The sequence below is a fragment of the Lathyrus oleraceus genome, chromosome 7 (assembly GCF_024323335.1).
Source record: "Lathyrus oleraceus cultivar Zhongwan6 chromosome 7, CAAS_Psat_ZW6_1.0, whole genome shotgun sequence".
Lineage (NCBI taxonomy): Eukaryota > Viridiplantae > Streptophyta > Magnoliopsida > Fabales > Fabaceae > Lathyrus > Lathyrus oleraceus.
Window position 1 is genome coordinate 368,848,555 of NC_066585.1, and position 23,081 is coordinate 368,871,635.

Here is a 23,081-nt window from a genome sequence, read left to right on the forward strand (position 1 = left end):
AGGTCATGTCAATATCAATGGAACTTGGATGTTGATAAGGTGTAAACCATAATCCACCAAAATGGATGATTGATCTTGACAATGACTTGATTCATCCCTTGACCTTTGTTTGTCTTGTGTGTGATCCCTTATTTGTGATTGTTGCATTCATGCATTCATGCATTCATGCGCATCATAACATTCATCACACGAAAATTTCAAGGAACTGAGGTATCATTTGCATATATTTTCAGACCATGGATTATGGACGAAGGAACACTAAGAAGTATAACTTCAGATGCCCAGATTTGAAAGAGTTAAGGAAGCTAGCATCTTTTGTATTAGATCCCTTGAACTTCAAACAACATCATGGAAAGCTTCTGTCTATCTTGTTTGTTGATGTGGTTGAAGGACTTTTGAGTGTGCTAGTGCAGTTCTATGATCCTCTCTACCATTGTTTCACTTTCCCAGATTTTCAGCTTATGCTTACATTGGAGGAGTATTCTCATCTTTTGGGGATACCTGTTTCTAATAGAGTGCCTTTTAGTGGATTGGAGGAGATTCCCCGATCTAGTATTATTGCTGAAGCTCTTCACTTGAAGAAGTCTGAGATAGAGGCTCATTGGGTGAAGAAAGGAGGGTTATTTGGGTTGCTATCTAATTTCCTCATCAAGGAAGCTACTGCTTTTGCTCAAGCCGGTAGTGTGGACGCTTTTGAAGCTATATTTATGTTGCTCATTTATGGATTAGCTTTGTTCCCTAACATTGATGATTTTGTTGATGTTAACTCCATTAGACTTTTCTTAATTGGGAATCATGTGCCTACTTTGTTGGGTGATATGTGTTTCTCTTTGCATCTAAGGAATTCTAAGGGTGGTGGAACTATTGTCTGTTGCATTCCTCTTCTGTATAAGGGGTTTATTTCGTACTTTCCTCAGACACCTGCTTTTGTGGAGAATAAACAATGTCTAAGGTGGTCTTAGATACTTATGTCTCTCACTAATGATGATATGGTTTGGTATGGTCCGTCTTTGAGCAGTTTGGAGATTATTGATAGTTGTGGTGAATTCTCTAATGTGCCTCTCATTAGTACACAAGGAGGAATTAACTACAACCCTACTTTGGCTCATCGTCAACTTGGGTTCCCCTTGAGAAACAAACCTAATAACACTTTATTAGAAGGTCTTTTCTATCAAGAGGGTAAAGATCCCCAACATTTGAAGCAAAACATTGTGCATGCTTGGCATAATGTGCATAGGAAAGGAAGGTCCGAGCTTGGTCCGTGCAATTGTGTAGCTTTGAAAGCTTACACTCTTTTGGTAAAGAAGAGAGCTTTGGAGTTAAAGATGCCTAATCCTTGTGAAAGACCTATGTCTATGGTTGTGGTTGAGCCATTAACTCTCCTTAACCAAGATGTAGAGGAGTTGGAAGACGCGCTCATCAAGATGAAGCAAGAAGCATGAAGAGTTGCAGTTGGAGTCTAAAGACAAAGATGCACTTATTGAGCTACTTGAAGACCGAGTGACGAAGAGACAGAGAGAGGCAGAGGTTCCATCCTCTAGCATGCCTCAGCCTTGCGTTGCTTGGAAGAAGGTTGTAGATCAGCTTGTCCTCGAGAAGATTCAGATGAAAACTTCTTTTGAGATCGAGATCCTTCGCATTCAAAGGAAGTACGCGCCTACCTCCAGATCTTCTGACGTTGTTGTTAGGGATCCTTAGGATGACTAGTCTCCTTTTCTCTTGTATTTTTCATTTGGTTTCTGAAATTGTACTCAGTGTAATCCTTCCAATTTATATAAATAAAAAGAGATTTTTTGGTCATATCAAAATATTGCAATTGCCATTTAAATATGTACATTCGCAAATGATATAGTAAGTTCCTTGAAAAAAAAATCAAGCATTGCATTTCATGCATCATTTGCATAAGCAGGTTTTTGCCAGACGTCTGATTGGTTCTTCTGTGCTTTAGCCAAGCTGACTCACCGGTGCAATACCCGAACCAATCATTTGAGAATCATGGAGCACTTAGAGAAAGAGAACTGAGAGATGAAGGACGAAATCGCATGCCTGACTTCCATGGTGGAGTCAGTCCTTGCTGCCCAAAGTCAATCTTCTCCAACACCTGCAACTCCTCCCGCGAGGACTGTTATTTCAGAGGTGGCTACCTCTACCGTGCCTGTTGCTTCCGCCCACTTCACACTAACTATTCCTTCCGGATTCCCGTGGGGAATGCCTTCTAACTTTGTGCCAGAAGGCTTTGCGCCTACCTTTGCTTCCATGTCGGCATCTAGCCCGGTCATGTCTGTGCCACCTCCTGTTGTGCACACCTTGCCTTGCGTAGAAGGCACCATCTATCATTCTGAGCCGTCTGAGGGTCCGGATGTTTATGATAAGATGGACGAGATGAAAGATCAGTTTATTGAGTTGCGCAAGGAATTGAAGACGCTGAGAGGTAAAAACCTGTTTGGAAAAAGTGCTGCTAAGTTGTGCTTAGTGCCCAATGTCAAGATCCCGGTGAAATTCAAAGTGCCTGACTTTTAAAAGTATAAGGGGAACTCTTGTCGACTCAGTCATCTTTCGATGTATGCTCGCAAGATGTCTACTCAGACCGACAATGATCAATTGCTTATTCACTACTTGGAAGATAGCCTGACTAGGGTTGCGCTTTGTTGGTACATGGGGTTGGATAGTGCAAGCATTCGCACTTTCAATGACTTGGGGGAGGCTTTCGTCAAGAAATATAAATATAATATGGACATGGCGCCTGATAGAGACCAACTGAGGTCTATGTCTCAGAAGGACAAAGAGACATTCAAAGAGTATGCGCAATGATGGAGGGAATTGGTTGCCCAGATTACTCCTCCTTTGGAGGAAAAAGAAATGACAAAGATCTTCTTGAAAACTCTGAGTTCATTTTACTATGAACGAATGATTGCTAGTTCCCCCAGCGACTTTACCGAAATGGTAAACATGGGGATGAGGCTTGAGGAAGGAGTCCGGGAGGGACGTTTGTCGAGAGATGAGGCGTCAACAAGCAAGAAGTATGGTAGTAATTTCGATAAGAAGGATAGTGAGACGAATGCAGTAATCAGTGAGAGGTAGAGGAGGCCTCAGATCAGAGAAATCCAACATACCGTCAACATCATCATCATCAAGTATCTTTCGTTATCCCGATATTTTCTAAGCAACAAACAACACCAGTTCAACAACACCAACGTCAACAACAACAACCGCAACAACGAACAAACACCTACAACAACAACAATACCAAAAACAATCATCATCAATAGAACTTTGAGAGGAAGAAGGTCTCTTTCGACCCGATTCCTATGTCATATGCAGAGTTGTATCCGTCCTTGGTTCTCAAGAACCTGATCCAACCTAGAAACCCGCCCCAGAATCCAGAACCACTTCCTTGGTGGTATAAACCTGAGCTCCGTTGTGCTTTTCATCAAGGAGTACCCGGACATGATATTGAAAACTGATATCTATTGAAGTATGAGGTTCAAAAATTGATGAATGGTATGGTGTCCTTAGAGGACCGCGCGCCAAATATGAAAGCAAACCCTTTGCCCGCTCATGGGAACTCCTCTATGAATATGGTGGACGGTTGTCTTGGAGAATTCAAAGTTTTTGATGTGCGTTTTATCCGAAGGTCCTTAGTGCAGATGCATAAGGATGTTTGTTTGGTAAGTGAATGCGAGCACGACCATGATGGTTGTGCTGTTTGTAGTGTTAACCTAAGGGGTTGCAAAGTTGTGAAAAGGGACATCCAACGCCTGATGGATGAAGGCATGATCCAAATTGTTCAATCCCGTCATGTAGATGACGATGTTAATGTCATAGTGCCTATTTTCAAGCAACAAAAGCGGTTGGTAATCCAGTATGACTCTAGTAACAGCAACAGTCAAAGATCAGTATCGTTGTTGGTAATACGATTAGCGGGCCCAATCCCGTATTCATCTGATAAAGTTGTGTCGTATCAGTATAATGCTACAATGATGAAGTATGGTCAAGAGGTCCCGTTACCTACGACTAGTTCGGTAGTGAGCATTGTTGATGTTTCTAAGGTGACCCGTAGTGGTCGAGTGTTTGGGCCGGTGTTCCCAAAGGATAAAGAAGAAATAATTGTTGGTAAGAAAGTGGAAGTTCCTAGTGTAGATCCAGTTGGATGTTCAAAAGATAAGTCTGGTGAATCTAGCAATTTGAAACCCAATGATGATGATGAGGTACTTCGTTTGATTAAAAGAAGCGAGTTTAATGTGGTAGAGCAGCTGCTCCAGACTCCCTAAAAAATTGCAGTGTTGTCTCTGCTGATGAATTCCTAAGCGCACAAAGAAGCACTACAGAGAGTTCTCGAACAAGCGTACGTAGAACATGATGTTACTGTGGATCAGTTTGATCACATTGTGGCTAACATCACTTCTTGCAACAATCTCAGCTTTTGCGACGAAAAACTCCCTAAGGAGGGAAGAAACCATAATCTGGCTTTGCATATTTCCATGAACTACAAAGAAGATGCTTTGTTAAAAGTGCTTGTTGACACCGGGTCGTCACTGAATGAGTTACCGAAGTTAACTTTGTCAAAGCTATCTTATCAAGGAGCGCCCATGAGGTATAGCAGAGTAATCGTCAAGGCCTTTGATGGTTTGCGCAAAACGGTAATTGGTGAAGTGGGCCTTCCAGTCAAGATAGGTCTGAGTGATTTTCAGATTACTTTTCATGTAATGGATATCCACCCGGCCTACAATTTCTTGTTGGGAAGGCCATGGATCCATGAGGCAGGAGCAGTTACCTCAACTTTGCACCAGAAGCTCAAATTTGTGAAGAATGGCAAGCTAGTGATTATTGGTGGAGAGAAAGCGTTGTTGGTTAGCCATTTGTCATCTTTCTCTTATGTGGAAGCTGAGGATGAGGTTGGAACTCTGTTCCAGGCCTTATCTATTGGTGCTGAGAAGAGAGTTGGGGCACCTATGTCCTTATTAAAAGATGCTCAGAAGATTATGGAAGAAGCCATTGTCGATCAGTGGGGGTCCATGGTAGAGGTCTCCGACAACAAAGGCAGAACCTATTTGGGGTTCCAGAAAGGCTCATCAATTGTAAGATCTGAAGATATGCAACTTAGCTTCCGTAGCGGAGGGTTTATTCATGGAAATGAACAACACTTAACTGCCGTGCTAGAGGATGACGAAGAGGAAGATTGCACCAATTTTATGACGCATGGAAAGGCTTGCAACAATTGGACTGCTGTTGATATTCATGTTATTTTGCATCGATCTAAGTAATTGCTTTTATATGTTTTTAAATCCTTCTCCTATGTCTAAGGGAGAAGTGAACATTGTTTGGGCATTTTCAAAATTGATCATCAATAAAATTAATTCTATTCATCCACATCTATGATGTTTGTTTTTACTTTTTGCCTTATTCTGAAAATGGTAATCACAAAAAACATAAATAAACAATATAATTGTCCATCTGCATAACATTTGGTCACAAATTCACTTCTCTAAAATCAAAATATCAAATCATTATGCAGGTTGGTTTCTAACCCCATTGAATACAATGATCCTTCTCCTTCTCCAAATTTTGAATTCCCTGTGTTTGAGGCCGAGGAGGAAAGTGATGTGGAAGTGAGTGATGAATTATCTCGTCTTCTTGAGCAAGATGAAAAGAACATCAAGTCGTTCTAAGAGCAGGTCGAGTTAGTCAATTTGGGTTCCGAGGATGATGTGAAGGAGGTCAAGATTGGGTCTCGACTGTGATCTAATGCTAAGAAGGGGTTGATTGATCTTCTCCGAGAATATTGAGATGTGTTTGTTTGGTCCTATCAAGACATGTCTGGGTTGGATTATGAGATTGTGGAGCATAGATTGCCGTTGAAGCCAGAATGCCCGCCAGTCAAGCAGAAGTTGAGAAGAACGCATCCTGATATGGATTTAAAGATCAAAGAGGAAGTGCACAAGCATATTGATGTCGGTTTCCTTGTGACCGCTGAGTATCCGCAATGGGTGGCCAATATTGTTCCAGTGCCAAAGAAAGATGGAAAAGTCCGCATGTGTGTTGATTATAGAGATTTGAATAAAGCCAGTCCGAAAGACGATTTCCCTCTGCCACACATTGATATGTTGGTAGACAATACTGCTAAATTGAAAGTCTTCTCGTTTATGGATGGATTTTCCGGATATATTCAAATCAAGATGGCACCCAAAGATATGGAGAAGACCACATTCATTACACCTTGGGGAACATTCTGTTATAGAGTGATGCATTTCGCTTTGAAGAATGGTGGTGCAACTTACCAGAGAGAAATGACAACTCTTTTTCATTATATGATGCATAACGAGATTGAAGTTTATGTCGATGACATGATTGCTAAATCAATTGATGAAGAGGAACATGTTAAACATTTGTTAAAGCTATTCCAGCGTTTGAGGAAATATAAACTCCGCTTGAATCCCAATAAGTGTACTTTTGGTGTTCATTCTGGTAAGTTGTTGGGCTTTATTGTCAGCGAGAAGGGTATTGAGTTGATCCTGCCAAGGTCAAAGAAATATAAGAGATGCTTGCGCCCAAAACTGAGAAGCAAGTCAGAGGTTTTCTCGGCCGCTTGAATTATATTTCCTGATTCATTTCCCACATGACTGCCACATGTGCGCCTATATTCAAGCTTCTTCGGAAAGATCAGTCTTGTGATTGGACCGAAGACTACCTGAAAGCTTTTGACAGTATCAAGGAATATTTGCTTGAGCCTCCGATTTTGTCTCCACCTGTTGAAGGAAGACCGTTGATCATGTATTTGACTGTGCTTGATGAGAGTATGAGTTATGTTCTTATTCAGCAAGATGAGACTGGAAAGAAAGAATTTGCAATTTACTACCTCAGTAAGAAGTTCACCGACTAAGAGACTAAGTATTCTATGCTTGAGAAAACTTTTTGCGCATTGGCTTGGGCTGCTAAGCGTCTGCGCCAATATATGTTGAATCATACCACTTGGTTGATATCCAAAATGGATCCGATCAAGTATATATTTGTTGACCATTTAGCTTACCAACCAATTGAAGATTACCAGTCAGCGCAGTATAACTTTCCCGATGAAGAGATTTTGTACTTGAAAATTAAATATTGTGATGAACCATTGCTTGAAGAAGGGCCAAAACCTGGTTCCCGTTGGGGCATGGTATTTGATGAAGCTGTTAATCAATATGGAAATGGCATTGGGGCAGGGATTATTACTCCTCAAGGCACGCATCTACCATTTATAGCTAGATTGACTTTCAAGTGTACAAAAAACATGGCAGAATATGAAGCTTGCATTATGGGGCTTGAAGAGGCCATGAAACTCAGAATCAAGTATCTGGATGTCTTTGATGATTCGGGTTTGGTTGAATCAGATCAAAGATGAATGAGAGACAAATCAACCCGGTTTAATACCTTATAGAGATTATGCGAGGAGAATTTCAACTTTCTTTATAAAAGTTGAATTTCATCATACTCCTCGAGATGAGAACCGGATGGAAGATGCTCTTACAATGTTGGCATCAATGATTGTAGTGAAGTATTAGAATGAAGTTCCCAATTTGTCTGTGATGCGTCTTGATAGGCCAGCTCATGTGTTTGTTGTTGAAGAGATCAAAGACGAGAAGCCGTGGTATTATGACATCAAATGTTTCCTCCAAAGTCAGATTTACCCGCATGGGGAATCTTTGAAAGATAAGAAGACTTTTAGAAGATTAGTCAGTAATTTCTACTTGAATGGTGATATACTATACAAGAGAAACTTCGACATGGTTTTTCTCAGATGCGTGGATAGACATGAAGCAGACTTGTTGATGACTGAAGTGCATGAATGTTCCTTTGGTACTCAGTCCCATGGACATGCAATGGCGAAGAAGATGTTGCGAGCAGGTTACTATTGGCTGACAACGGAATCTGACTATTGCAAATTTGTGAAGAAATGCCACAAGTGTCAAATTTATGCTGATAATATTCATGTTCCTCCGACACTATTGAATGTTATCTCTTCCCCATGGCCCTTCTCCATGTGGGGAATTGATATGATTGGGATGATTGAGCCCAAAGCTTCGAATGGACATCGTTTCATTTTGGTGGAAATTGACTACTTCACAAAATGGGTTGAAGCGGCATCGTATGCAAATGTAACCAAGCAAGTTGTTGTGAGGTTTATCAAGAATCAGATTATATGCCGTTATGGTGTGCCAAGCAAGATCATTACTGATAATGGATTGAACTTGAATAATAATATGGTGGAAGCTCTTTGTAAAGACTTCAAGATTGCACATCATAATTCTTCTCCCTACAGACCCAAGATGAATGGGGTTGTTGAAGCTGCAAACAAGAACATTAAGAAGATCATTCAGAAGATGGTTGTCACGTATAAGGATTGGCATGAGATGCCCCCGTTTGCTTTGCACGGGTATCGTACATCCATCCGCACTTCAATAGGGGCAACCCCTTTCTCTCTTGTTTATGGTATTGAAGTAGTGCTCCCCGTAGAGGTTGAGATTCCTTCATTGCGTGTGCTTATGGAAGCCAAGTTGACTGAGGTTGAATGGTGTCATACTAGGTTTAACCAGTTGAATTTGATTGAAGAGAAGAGATTGTCCGCCATGTGTCATGGTCAGTTATATCAGCAAAGGATGAAGAAAGCTTTTGATAAGAAGGTCAGACCTCGTGTGTTTAGACAAGGTGACCTTGTGCTCAAGAAGATTTTGTCATTCAAGCCAGATTCTAGAGGAAAATGGATTCCTAATCATGAAGGACAATATGTTGTTAAGAGAGCCTTTTCAGGCGATGCTTTGATACTTGCAACTATGGATGGTGAAGAGTTCACTCATCCTGTGAACGCAGATGCAGTCAAGAAATACTTCGCCTAAAAAATAAAAGAATAACTCGCTAAGTTGAAAACCCGAAAGAGCGGCTTAGGTAAAAATGAGCGTCTTGGTGGATTGAAAACCCGAAAGGGAGGTCCAGGAAAAAATTAGAGACATAAAACTTAAAAATTCCCGATAAGTTGAGTACCCCACCTTGGGGCAACTTATGCAAAAATTAGAGATTATGGCAAGTAACTGTATTTTGCTGATCTTCAGTGTTTTGAAAACATGATTGAGCATAAGGGTTGACATTGATTCATCTCCCTAGTAGCGGTCAAGAGCATAATGGATATCAAGAGTTGGTAAAAGGATTAAGGATCATCTGCATTCAATGTAACCCTTTTCTATGTAAATTACCATTTTCAATTTTGTAAAATCTATGGAGTCTTGTCATTTACAGACTACCATTCTATCAAATAAAGTTGAGCTTTTATCCAATTGTTTCTACTCTTATTTACTTCGGCCAATAATTTTAAATTTTATTATGATCATTTTGAAAATTAAATTTTTAATCAAAATCAGTTTTTCGTAAAAGCAAGAATTTTTCAAAGCAATTAAAAGGAATATCAGCAGCATTTTAATGGATAGCAAGTCCTTAAGTGCGAAACATTAGAGGTTCCCTAAGTAGTTAACCCTTTGGGTTTCCCTGGAAGTTTGTGTTAAGTCAGTTCCTCGGCGGAGTGTTTGTTCCCCCAGTAGAGCTTCGTTTTGTTTCCCCAGTTGAGTTGGTTGATTCAGATACCCTACGATGTGTTTTTTTTCCCGACAGAATTTCTGCCTTCCCCAACGGAGTTTGTGTTTCCTTAGCAGGGTTGATTTTCAGCAGATACAGTTGACTTCCCTAGTAGATTGCATTGGCTTCCCCACCGATCGCCAATTGACTTGCTCCCTAGTCAGAGTTTTCTCCTGGTTTCTGAGCAGTTTATTCCCCTGTAAGGTTGTCTCCCATTCTTATGGTGTTGACCTAAAATTCCCCACAGGTTCGGTGATATTTCTCGTTCCTCAGCAGATCTCCTCCTTCCCTAGTTAGGGTTGAGCCTTTTGGGGTTGTTGATCTTTCTGTTCTCCGGCAGTTGTCTCCATATTTTGTGGATTGACTGAGTATTGTACCGATGATTCAATTTCTCTGCGACACCTTTGTATCCTTTGTGATCATCCTTGTCAGCATAATCATCATATATATATATATACATTCATATAGTTTCATAATTTCATATTCGCATATTTGTTTAAATTGTTGGTATGAGATTCTCATTCCCTGTATGGCGGTACTTTATCCCCATACAAATATCGGTGTCTGTCCTCCCCCAATTGTAAAGTGTCATCCCCTTAAGCATAAAGACTTTAACCTTTCTCCTCTTCCCCTCTGAGTTGTTTCCTCGTGGATGATTATTACTTCAGTTTCCTCCCCGGTTGTTTATCTGGATGGAACCGCTCCCCTTGAGTTATATCCTCATTGGGTTGAGTCTTGATGGACTGTTTTATTTCTAGTTCCTACCTAGATAGATGATTTGAGTCCCCTAAGAGTTTATTGCCCAGTAACCGGTAATATTCTTTTTAGTTTGCAGTTTGTTACTTCTTGCCCAATACCCGGCAAAAGTACCCCAGCTTTCCCAGCAGTAGAGTCCCTAGTGGATCTGATTCCCTAGGAAGTATATCCTTGATATGTTCACCCTAACCAGTGACAGATATATTTCTCTCTCCTGCTTGAGTCTATCCTTGATATGTTCATCCTAACCGAGGACGGATATTCTCTTTTTTGGTATTCTACCTAGTAAAAAGGTAGTTGTAATCCATATTCTTGTTTCCCAGAGAGTTAATCCTTGATATGATCATCCTAACCGATGACGGGTTTCCTTCTCTTTGTGGTATTCTTCCCAATAACTGGTAGTTGTAAACCCTGCTTTTGTTCCCTCCGCAGAGTTGATCCTTGATATGTTCACTTTAACCAGTAACAGATTCTCTCTCTTGGTATTCGATCCAGTAACTGATAGATGTAATTCCTATTTTATCTCCTCATAGAGTCTATCCTTGATATGTTCATCTTTACCAGTGATGGATTTTCTCTTTGATGGTATTCTATCCAGTAACTGATAGATGTAATTCCTATTTTATCTCCTCACAGAGTCTATCCTTGATATGTTCATCTTAACCGGTGACGAATTTTTTCTTTGACGGTATTCTATCCAGCATTCGATAGATGTAATTCCTACTTTTTGTTCAGTTGATTTATCCTTTATATGTTCATCTTAACCGATGACGGGTATCCTCCTTGACAATCCCATGCAAGTTTATCCTTGATATGTTCATCCTAACCAATGACGGATTTTCTTCCCTGTTGAGTTTATCCTTGATATGTTCATCCTAACCGATGACGGATACTCTCACTCTTGATCTTCTCCCCAGTAACTGGTAGTTGTAAATCCTATTTTCTGCAGTTTTCCCCAACAAGGTTATTCTTACCCAATAACCGGTAATGAATATTCCCTTCCGTTGTTTCCCAGCGAGTCATCCTTGATATGTTCATCCTAACCGATGACGGATGTCCTTTCTGTCAGATCTTTATTATCTCCTTACCCAGTAACAGGTAGTAGATAATAAATTTCTGCTCCTCCTGTGTTGAAGTTTATTTCTTCCCAGTAGATTTGAGTGCACATTTCCTTAGTGAAATCGTTTTTCCCTGCATGATTCAAGTATTTCAGTTTTATCCTGACTTACTGGTATCCCCTGTATATGTTGTTAGTTCCCTGGATGAGTCTTTTCCATGTTTGTATGGAATCCCTCGAGTCCCCTAGTAGTTTTAAGTCGTAGCCTGGCCTACGCATAAATCCTTTTATCCCCTAGAGTCTCTGTCTCCCTAGTGGGTTTTCCTTAAGGAATGTATTATACTCCTGCGGACTTTTGGTCTCTCTGATTTCTTTTCCTTTGTGGCAATATCTCCCCACAAAGAATTTACTTTTGCATTCATATCATATGCATCATGAGGTCTCTTAGGGACCAAAATTTGTTTCTATATGTTATTATTTAAGCCCATTCTACTGAGTCGACATAAAGATTTTAACCTTCGCCTTCTCAGTTAGAATGTCCTTAAATAGGGGCAGTTGTAAGACCCCAATTTTGACCCTAAGATCCCTCATGCAATTTCATCATAAGCATTAGCATTGGGATCATACCTTGGCATCCTCCTTACCCCTCATTCATTGGGTTTGTTTTGGGAGAGATCATCAAGCACTTTGTGATTGTATCATACTTGTATATTATCATTTTACTAACCAAAATACCAAAAATATGTCTTTGCATTTGCCTAACTCTTTAATAGGGAGGGCATGATCTCCATTGATCTATCAAGTTCATATCTAAGGTTTGAGACCCCCATGACAAAGAGCACAACTATTGAATTGATACAAGAATGGTTATGAACATCATATATGAGTCCCAATGATTACTACATGTCATATTGATCAAGTTTTCTTCAAGAGTTTGGAGGTGATTTGCCTTGGAAACCCTAGTTTGACTAGGTATCTTAAGTAACTTCTTCAACAAGTTATCTCACCAATTGATCTAATTTTTCAAGGGTCACTTCATATTCATCATCTTATGCATATATGATCTACCATGAGTCTAGAAAGTCAAGAGAATTGAAGGTTAGCAAGTTGGTTGATGGTGGTTGGCCAGATGAATTCATCTGATCAAAACTGGGTCTCCCTAGACCCTATCTCCTACAATTTTCACCATATGAAAATTATTTCAAGAGAAAACATACTCTAAATATCATTCCAAACAAATTTCATGTTGAGACCTAGAGCTAGTTTTTCTTGGAAAATCAATTTCTATGTTGAAACATTATAGGTCATTTTGTCTAAACCCTAATTTGAAAGTCAACTTCCCAAGGCCATAACTTGCTCAATTTTTATGAGATGAAAGATTTCCAAGTTGCACAATCAAATTCAATATGTCTACTTCAACTTTTGTGTTTGGAGTGAGAGCTAATGCAACTTTTATGAGCATGTGATATGAGGATACATTATAGGTCACTTTTGACTTATACCATTGAACAAGTGATTTTTCCAAACTTCAAAAATGCATAACTCTATCATTTCAAATCCAAATGACATTAAATTGGTGACCATTTTGAAGGTATTTTGAAATATATACAACTTTTATGAAGACACTTTTCTTATTTGAAGCTCACATAAAGAGTTAAGCAAGGTGGAATATTGAGATATATGGCTTGACACTTAGAAAAAATTTCAACATGTTGAAATTCCCAAACTTCCACCTCAAAATTCATCATGATACAAGCTCCAAATGGAAAAGTGTTGAACATAAAAGTTGTTCCTATTGATCTAAAATTTCCAAAAAGTCCAAGTTCATCCACTTTGGACAAGAATTACTAGAGCTGCGCATGGCATGAATATGGTATCATCATTTGGCAAAGATCAAACTTCAAATCTTCACACACTGGCCTTGCAATCCAAGTTGATTTCAGACCCTCTCACACTCATTTGTGGACCTTAATAAATGATCTCATGGGCCTGTACATGCCCATGCACCCATGCATCATCATTTGCCAATTTTGGAAAGTGAATTTGAAGGTGCAAATATCAGGAGCTGCAGCTATAAATAGAGCCCTCTAGCATCAGAATTGAACACACCTTGCGCGCCAGTTTTGCCTCCCATTGAAACCCTCTCATTCCAAAGGAAAAACTTGATAAATTTCAACTTGAAATTTGAGTTTGAATCTCAACTGTTGGAGATTCAAAAACTCCATGTGTCGCAACCTGAAAAATGGAATGCGAAAAAAAACAACCGGCGAAGAAAGACAGGAGAGTCGCCACCGTGCGTTATTTATCCCAAAGGAGAGAAAGGAAACGCTAGAAGTAAACCTGGAAAAAAGGAAAGGACAAGACAGGGTCTCGCAACCAAATCTTGGGTTCGGGAGTCGATTATGCGAAGGGAAGGTATTAACACCCCTACACATCCGTAGTACTCTACGGGATCCACTTTTGTAGTTCTTGTCTAGAGGGTGTGGGTTTACCTAATGTGTTATTTACTAAAAAAAAGGTCAAAAGAAAATGACTCGCACGGATGTCGCATCCACTGTATACGTATCTCATCTGAATATGAGAATCAGAGTCTTCGTAGCTCGGCTGACCTAGGGGTTAGGGGGATGTGTGCTCGCTAAGACATCGCGTCTTATGCCTACATATCTCATTTGGCCTGAGAATCAGAGCAAAACGTAGTTCGGCTAACTACGGGGTTATGAATTGGGTTTTGGACGAACGACGTCACTACGCAATCTACCGGATGCTCGACCTTTGGAAACTTACTCGCCTGTAGTAGAAGGAGTTAACGTGTTCTTAGGAGAAGAAAAATCAATGAGTTGGTAGGGTTAGGGATGCTCATGCAAAAAGGGAAATCCTAGACGAAGGAACCTGCATAAAGTAAACACACAAAACATTGCCTCCTATCGAGGTCTTCCAGCTAGGAAAGCAGTAAAATGCGGGAAAAATGTAAAAGTAGCACACGGATGAAGATTCGAGGTAACAACAATTAAAGGAACGATAAACCCTGAGATCCTTCCAAGCTAACATCATCAAAGAAAGTGGGTCAGTACAGGTAATCGGAATGAACCTCCAGGGGGTATCCCACAAATAAGGTGGGAAACCACGCAAGTTATCCCTGCAAAAGTCATGCATACGGGTTCAATCTTATGGCTAGATCTTCTTCGATCTTCTGGCTAGATCTCCTTTGTTTCGACTCTCTGGCTGAATCTATTTTCTTTGATTCTCTGGCTGAATCTACTTCGATCTTCTGGCTAGATCTGAATTGTTTCGATTCTCTGGCTGAATCTATTTCTGGTCTTCGGGCTAGACCTGACTTCGATCTTCTGGCTAGATCTTCTTTGTTTCGATTCTCTGGCTGAATCTATTTTCTTTCGATTCTCTAGCTGAATCTACTTTGATCTTCTGGCTAGATCTGAATTGTTTCGATTCTCTGGCTGAATTTATTTCTGGTCTTCGGGCTAGACCTGACTTCGATCTTTTGGCTAGATCTGGATTGATTTGATTATAAATTCCCATCATCAGGATCTCGCATCTGAGGCATGCGCCGGTTGACTCTCTTTCAAAATTTGCGCCCAATCTTCATGTTAGATATGCAGCTTCAAGAATATCCCACTCTTGGGCTTCATACATATTCATCAGGCTAGAACATGTTATAACGACTCTTCGATTAGACTTTTTTTTTTAAATGCGATCCGCGGGCTGGATCCTCTTGTAGGTTGATTTCCTGTCGAGCTGTCAATCTATTCCTCCAGCTGGCTTGCTGGGGAAATAACGCTCGTAGTCGATTCTCTGACTGAATCTTCGAAATGACCCTCAGGCTGGATCTTTGGAAAACGATTCTCAGGCTGAATCTTCGAAATGAACCTCAGGCTGGCTCATTCGAAAACGATTCTCAGGCTGAATCTTCAAAATGACCCTCAGGCTGGATCACTCATGCTGGATCCTCTGGCTGGATCTCATGACTTTGGTTGTAAATAATTCTTCAGTCTGCTTGGAAGAACCTGTTTATCAGCTTATGTGTATGCTTGATATGATATGCATGCAAATGCAAATGTTATGCATGGTGTAAAAAGAAATCTGCTTGGGGAAGCAAACTCTGGTAGGGAGCGGATCGATGTATCAATCCTTGAATGCTCTGTGGGGAACGATCTGTCTGCCGGGACGGGGGAGCCACCGAAAATAAATCGGCCTTTTTTAAAAAGTTGACCTTGCTGGGGAAGTATCAACTATGGAAACTTTTCTTGGTGAGGCTCTACGAGGAGAGTCTGTGAGGAAAGCACTTCCTGGGGAAATGTCGTAGGAATCGACCTTTGCTGGGGATATGAACTGCTAATCTTTCTCAAGCTGGGGATTAGAACAAATCTGTTAGAAATAATCTGCTGGGGGAATGAGATGAATGCAGTGCTCTGCAGAGGAGAGGCTTTGTCAACCGCTTGGGGGTGAGGATTCATGACTTGGCATCCGGTTCCTGTGACCTGTAACCAAAAAATACACGTATGCCCCGGGGAATTACTCGGTTTTAATTCACCGTCCGGGATTAAGCACATTCAAAGCAATTTTGATTGTTTTTCTGTGCAAGTCATCTGCAAAAGCTACCATTATATTCAGATGCAATATGTTTCATCAAGAATTCAGACATCTTTTTGCAAACAAACTGATAAATGAAAAATAAAGAGGCTTTTTAACTGAATTATTCGACTTTTATTGGTTGAAAAATTTGTGCCAGGAATAGGCGAGCACATCAGGAAGCTGATCCCTGAAAAGAGGTGATCGCTATAAATTGAACAAAAGAAACTATCCTAATCGCAATGTGGATACGGGGTCCCACTGAGTTTCGACTCTGCTATGGCTCGTATGTCCTCAAGACGCTATGCTCATCTTGCTTTCTGAAGTGGATGATTAGTCGATCTTTAACCTTCGAAGATTGCCGGATTGAATGAAACGGTGATATAACACGGATGAACTCGGATCGCAGTCATTCGCTTATTCCCTAACTTTTGCGTGGACCGCCCTTTTGGGTTTTCAATCCACTGGGATACCCTTTTTTGCCTGAGCCGCCCTTTCGGGTTTTCGACTCACCGGGTGTACATGGTTTATTTTATATCCCTAATTTTTGCCCGAACCTCTTTATTCTTTTTTTTGGTTCGTCGGGATGCCCTTTTTTTGCCTGGACTATTCTTTTTATCGTCCAGCGGGTCTATTTTATGCGAAGTATTTTTTTTTTACTACGTCTGAGTTGACAGGGGATGGGAAGTCATCGCCATTCCTGGTTGTTAGCATCAAAGCTCCGTCAAAGAAAAAACTCTTTTAACCACGTATGGACCCTCATAGTTCGGTGTCCATTTGCCCCTGTGATCTGTGTTGGGAGGAAGAATTCTTTTGAGTACCAATTCACCGACTTGATACTCCCGAGGGCGCACTTTCTGATCAAATGCTCTCTTCATCCGTCTCCGATATAGTTGGCCATGGCATATAGATGCTAGTCTCTTTTCCTCAACTAGGCTCAACTGATTGTATCGAGAACGGACCCATTCTGCTTCGTCCGGCTTCATTCTTGGTGCAGGGAAAAGTTATTCTGGCACAAAATGGCATATGAACCCCCTCCGGCGTGATCAACACTATACCAACTCCGCGACCATTGACGTTGACCGCCCCATCAAACATCATAATCCATTTGGATTCAGGGTCAGGCCCCTCCTCCGGGAGTGGTTCCTCGTAATCTTTCGATTTGAGAAACATGATGTCCTCATCAGGAAAGTCGAACCTCATAGGTTGGTAATCATCAATCGGTTGCTCGGCAAGATAGTCTGACAAGACACTTCCTTTGATGGCTTTTTGTGAAGTGTATTGGATGTCATACTCTGTCAGCATCATTTGCCACCTAGCAACCCTTCCGGTAAACGCTGGCTTTTCAAAAATGTACTTGACTTGATCCATCTTTGATATCAATAGAGTCGTGTGAGTCAACATATACTGTCTTAGTCGGCGAGCAGCCCATGCCAAAACGCAGCAAGTTTTCTCGAGCAGTGAGTATCTTTGTTCACAGTCGGTGAACTTTTTGCTAAGGTAGTATATTGCGTGCTCTTTTCTACCTGACTCGTCATGCTGACCAAGCACACAACCCATTGACCTTTCTAACACAGTCAAGTACATGATCAACGGTCTTCCCTCTCGGCCTGTAGACTGGCCCCGATCTTGATCTCTTTCTTGTCGTCTTCGGTACCAATGTTGACGGTCTCAATCACCTCCTGATAAGGTGTAATAGCTCGGTCCTCCTGTTTCAACAACCTGGCTAACTACTCAGGCAATTCACAATCTTCCTCAGCCCCTTCTTCGGCTTGATAGATAGGATTGTCGAAGCATACTTGGCCATAGCAGTGTCGTTAGCAGTGAGATCCGGGTGATCAGTTTTACGAGGTGTTTTTTGGAAAGAAAAATGAAAAAGAAACATTACCGTTTTTGTAAAATTAAAAATAATTGAAAGAAAGAGAACACAAAATTGTTTGCAAAAGTTGTCCTTTATTGATGATGAAAATAATTGCGAAATGTAACTAAATGGATGGCCCTACAAATGAGTCATTACACCTTGGTCAAAGTGTAAGACTTTATTATGCATGTGATAAAAGGAAAACAATAAAAATTACTCCTTCAGTAGAGTAAACCGGACAACTTTTTCAGACGACCAATTATCGAGCTTTTCTCCTGGGACACACGGGCGAATCCAGCTATCTAAGTCACAGTCGCTGTCAGCCTTGTCTTCATCTGCAACATTGACGGTGTGGGGAGAAACCAAACCCCCGCTGGAGAAAGTACCGGCTTCATTCTTCTGAGACCCCGGAGTATACCCCAATCCAAACTTGTCTTCTTTTATGATTGGCTCCACAAATTTGCCCCAGCCTTGGGCATTACCAGCCTTAACCACTTCAACAGCTTGCTTGTATGAAGAGATAGAAGTCCCGACCTTCTCAGACTCAGGTGAAAAGACAACTTCGGGCACGACCTCACTAATGTTTATAGTTTCGAAGCCTTGACACAACATCTCATGCATCTCGCCATCCATCTCCACATACTTAAACGTAGACAGGTGGCTAACAAAAATATCCTCTTCACCACAGACGGTGACGATCTGACCTTCTAGTCCATATTTTAGCTTCTGGTGGAGAGTAGAAGTAACAGCACCGGCAGCATGAATCCAGGGCCGACCTAGCAGACAGCTATAGGCAGGCTGGATATCCATCACATAAAAGGTACTCTTGAATACCCGCCGTCCAATCTTAACTGGCAACTCAACTTCGCCACAAATAGCTCGCTTAGAGCCATCAAAAGCCCTCACAACCAAATTACTCGGCCTCAGGGTGGCGTCGTCGCAATCCAACTTCATCAAGGCTTTCTCTGGAAGAACATTCAGAGAAGAGCCTGTATCAACCAAAACATGGGAAAGCACCGTCCCTTTGCATTCCATTGTGATATGCAAGGCTTTGTTGTGATTCCTGCCCTCAGATGTTAGGTCATAATCGGTGAAACCTATCGCATGGCTAGCGTTTACATTTGAAACTACCGACTCCAGCTGGTTAACAGTAATCTCTGGTGGAACATAGGCCATATTCAGTACTTTCAACAAGGTTGTTCTGTGTGCCTTAGAGCACATCAATAGTGAGAGAATGAAGATCTTTGAGGGTGTTTGATTTAGCTGGTCGACTACCTTGTAGTCACTTTTCTTGATAATCCTCATAAACTCATCCACTTCCTTCTCGAATGCGGTCTTAGGTGGAGCTTCCTCAGTAGTAACCTCTTCGGTGAATACCTGTTTTCCTTTAGCCTTGGCAGCTGCCTCAGCTTCAGCATTCGTGCACAATGTTGATGGTGCAAATAGGCGTCCACTGCGAGTGAAGCCACCAATTCCTCCAACATTGTCTATAGCGGAGCTACCAATGTCAATGTCTTCTTCGTTAACTTTCTGCCCCTGGCAGTAGATATCAGCCCCATAGTGCCACGGGATAGCACTGTCTTTCTCATACGGAACAGGTCCTGGTACCATGATGGTGACCGGACCAATCAAAGTCGGTTGAGGGTTGTCAGAGTAAATTGGTGCTGGACTTTCTGGGAAATATATTGTCATCGGAGCGGGTCTCTCGGAAATATATATTTCTTCAGGAATGAAATAAAATGTTACTGTCGACACATCATTCTTCACTGGACGAGTCTGATCGAACTGAAGACAACCTTCATCTATCAGTTGGTGAATACTCTTTCTCAAACTGTCACATCCGTTCTCGGCAGCTTGACAATTTCCGCACTCTTCCCCACAGCCCGGGAAAATCTATCCTTTCAAAAGTCGGTCTTTAACTACCGATAGCGAAGTCTTCACTTTAGCCACATCAGAAATCAAATTCAAAGTTTCCCACAATCAACAGCATTAATCCTCTGCCCGCCGTGAGCTGGCATCGGGTTTTGGATAACATTAGGCACCGGAGAAAAATTGATGGCCTGGGCATCTCTCAAATCTTGTACTTTTAGCTAGAGAGCCTTGCAATTATCTGTAGTATGGCCAGGTGTGTTGGAGTGAAAAGCACATCTGGCATTGACATCATAACCTCTAGGCAGATTGTTGGGATCGACCGGTGGGGCCAGAGTTCTCAAAGTAACCAGATTCATGTCAATCAGTTTGGGAAGTAATACAGAATAAGGCATTGGGATTGGCTCAATGACCCGGTCCGCCTGCCTTGGACGTTGTTGATAGTGTCTCTGCTGACCCGGATTACCTCCTTGTTGTTGATTGTTGTACCTGGGTTGCTGTTATGGGTGATACTGCGGTTGAGGAACAGGTGTTGGAATAGTGACTGCGGCCACTTGATCTTGATAATAATTAGGGCGTCCTCTGCCCCTGCCTCTGCCGGCATACACAGCGCTTGTCTCACCTTCTCTTCTTCGCTGACCGTTACCAGCAAACAGTTTCTTGGGAACTGATGAGTTGGAAGCACTGTTGTCTTGAATTCGGCCCATCTTCAACAGACTCTCGATTCTTTCTCCAGTAATCACTATCTCTACAAAGCTGATTGACGGGCAAGCAGCCAATCTCTCGATATAATTGCCTTGAAGAGTGTTCATGAACATGTCCGCCATCTCCCTTTCAGACATAGGGGGTTGGATAGATGCAACAATCTGTCTCTAACGCTGAGTATATTCTCTAAAGGTTTCCTTGGCAGTCTGAGACATTCCTTGCAACAAGGTCCGATTTGGAGCCATGTCCAAGTTGTATTGATATTGCTTGACAAAAGCCTCTGCCAAGTCTTTCCAGCTCTTGATGGTAGTATGAGACAAATCAGAATACCATTCACGAGAAGCTCCAGTTAGACTGTCTTCAAAATAATACATCCACAGCTTTTCATCTTCAGTGTGAGCTCCCAACCTTCCCAGATAAGATTGGAGATGAGTACGTGGGCAACAAGCCCCGTTGTATTTCTCAAAAGTAGGGGGTTTGAACTTGTGAGGGATCCTTACTCCCTGAACCAGACCAAGATTTGTGACATCAAAACCTAAGGAATTTTGAGACTCCAAAGATTTGAGCTTCTCAGCAAGCTCATCCATACGGCGAGTGGTCTCGAGGGCCTCGTCGTGCAAAGAAAATTGATCATATTGACAATCTTTAGTAACGGGGTGCCCGTTAATCCGAATCCCTTGATTCACATTGTACCTTCCGCCAATACCATTCCCAACATTTCCCGTGTTGCCAACATTACCCGGGTTTCCATCAACATTTGCGTTACCCGCGTTTCCAGTGTTCACAGGGTTATCAGTGTTCCCAGGATTACCAGGGTTCCCCTCAGCGCTTGGTATTTCCACCTCTGGATCGGGCCTCGGTTGCTTAACCAATTCCCTCAGCTTTTCTTGGCCTTCTGCCATACCAGTCATCAATGTCATGAACTGATCCATCCTTTCACGCATATCAGCCAGTTCTTTCTATATCTGGTCCATTGCTAGTCGTGGACGGTTTTCCTTTGTCGGGTACCTGTGAACTCGCTTGGGACCAATAACTGCCTGAAACAGGGAACAAACATTAGACACTACGGTGACACCTGCAAAACAAATAAGGGTTAGTATGCATGGTATGCGATGCACTACTTATTCAATTTTAAGCCCCCCCCCCCCCCCTAAAAAAGGAATACCCTGCAAATGAATAAGCATGAGATGTTGGATGCAAATATGCGAATGATGTTATGCAATGCAATGGCATGTCAATCAGAATTGCTGGATCCGCTTGAACATTTGTCAGGTTGCACTGCCTGGAGAGAAATTAAGAGGATCAAGCAAAGCACACCAAACAAAGGTCATGGGATGGATCATGTTATCCTTAATATCAACCATCCATTTTGGTGGATTATGGTTTACACCTTATCAACACCCAAGTTTTATTGATATTAAGGATGCCTGAACGGATCGACCATGAATCAAGGGTTTGTTACAAGTCACGAGCATGGAGTTTAGGTTAAGAACCACCCAAAGGGAGTGTACTAAGGTTTAAACCTGCCAAACATGTTCTACAAAAAGGTTCCCATAGTCATAATCCCATCTTTCGGATATTATCGGAGGAACGACTACTCGTATTCCAAAAATATTCTCAAGAAAGACTCTTATGAGTGTAGTATCGCGTAACAATCGTATCAAATCTTACACTTGAACGACTTTCGCACTACATCCTACGAATAGGCCAAGATGGGTTTGGTAAACTAAGGTCCTTGGCTTCTAAGGTCTATATTGGAAAAAGTAATGTCTAACCACAACTTACTTGTGTGACATTATTGATCCCAACATGACCTCCACCAAGTGAATGGGCTTGCAAGTCAACTTGCTAAGGAATAACTCCACACAAGTCAACAAGACTATGCCATTCTCCTATCCTAAGTGCACTCGAGTTCGGGTATAGAACTCATCTCACAAACAGAACCAGTAGATACGGCAGTCATATGTACACAATGCAATAAAGCAGGTAAATGCTGATAGATAAATAACTGTACAAAAGAATAAACACCCAATAAACAAACAACCTACAAAAGCTAGGAGCGACTCGCTTAGGGAAACCGGATCCCCAGCAGAGTCGCCAGCTGTCGCAACCTGAAAAATGGAATGCAAAAAAAAACAACCAGGGACGAAAGACAGGAGAGTCGCCACCGTGCGTTATTTATCCCAAAGGAGGGAAAGGAAACGCTCGAAGTAAACCTGGAAAAAGGAAAGGACAAGACAGGGTCTCGCAACCAAATCTTGGGTTCGGGAGTCGATTATGCGAAGGGAAGGTATTAACACCCCTACGCATCCGTAGTACTCTACGGGATCCACTTTTGTAGTTCTTGTCTAGAGGGTGTGGGTTTATCTAATGTGTTATTTACTAAAAAAAAGGGTCAAAAGAAAATGACTCGCACGGATGTCGCATCCACTGCATACGTATCTCATCTGAATATGAGAATCAGAGTCTTCGTAGCTCGGCTGACCTAGGGGTTAGGGGGATGTGTGCTCGCGTCTTATGCCTACGTATCTCATCTGGCCTGAGAATTAGAGCAAAACGTAGTTCGGCTAACTACGGGGTTATGGATTGGGTTTTGGACGAACGACGTCACTACGCAATCTACTGGATGCTCGACCTTTGGAG